Genomic DNA, 1,133 nt, shown 5'->3' with positions numbered 1-1,133 from the left:
CAACTGTACTTACGGAGCGATTTGTGAAGGGTTATCGTACTGTTGATTGGTTATATCCAATGGACATAGAAATATATCTATAGTGCGAAGAGTGTAGTTATCGGTCTTTAGTGGATTGCCCAACAATTAACGAATGATGAATAATTTAATTAAAGAGTTTAATTAATTATTCACCTATCGTTGGAGCTTCAAGCTAGAAGTCCATGAGGTCCACTCGGTAGCTCAACGGGAATAAATGAGAATCAATTTTTAATTAATTTGAAATGTTTCAAATTAACTGAGAGAATTAATTATATGTTATATAAATTACTATAATGTATTTTATACATCATAATACTAACTATTTTTAGAGGAAATAAATATTTGAATGTGATTCAAAGTTAATTATATGAATTAGATTCATATTCTTAAATTTAATATAAATGTGATTTATATTAAATACCATCAGTGAGAGAAAAAGAAACTATAGGTTATATTGTATATGATAAATATTAAAATTATAGATTATATGTTATATTTGATATAACATATAGTTTAATATATATATATTGATAAGGTAGTTATCATATTTAATATATATTATATTATTTATTTATTTTTAGTTAATTTTGAAATTAATTAATGGGAGGGAGTTGTTACTCCCTCCCTCCTCTTTTCTCTCCTGATCATGTGAATGGGGCTGTTGCTTCTTTTCTTCCTACAAAAAGCAAAAGTGAGAAAGAAAAACACATAACAGTTCTGTGAAAAATTCCAAAAATCATTTTCCTCTCCTCTCAATTTTCCTTCCCTCTCTCAATCCAAAATCACCAGAGCACCACACACTCCTAGGCTTTCACTTAAGAATATCAAGATTGGGTTCGTGGTAGTGTCCGGTTGGAGATCGGGGTTTTCCAATTGAAGAAACGTTCTTCAAAAGGTAGGGTTTTTCTAACCCAAATTTTCATTTTTCTATAATGTTTTCATTTTGTAAAATTGGGAAGTGTGGGGATGATCCCGCTTTTGCTCAAGGACTTTTCATTGGATCCTTCAGTTATTTTCCTCCCTCAATTTCAAAATTAAAACTAAAACTAAATTATATATATATAATATATATATATATATATATATATATATATATATATATATATTACACA

Source organism: Benincasa hispida, chromosome 9 (genome assembly GCF_009727055.1).
Source record: "Benincasa hispida cultivar B227 chromosome 9, ASM972705v1, whole genome shotgun sequence".
Lineage (NCBI taxonomy): Eukaryota > Viridiplantae > Streptophyta > Magnoliopsida > Cucurbitales > Cucurbitaceae > Benincasa > Benincasa hispida.
The sequence above is the reverse complement of the archived record's forward strand: the minus strand, read 5'-3'. Positions refer to the sequence as shown.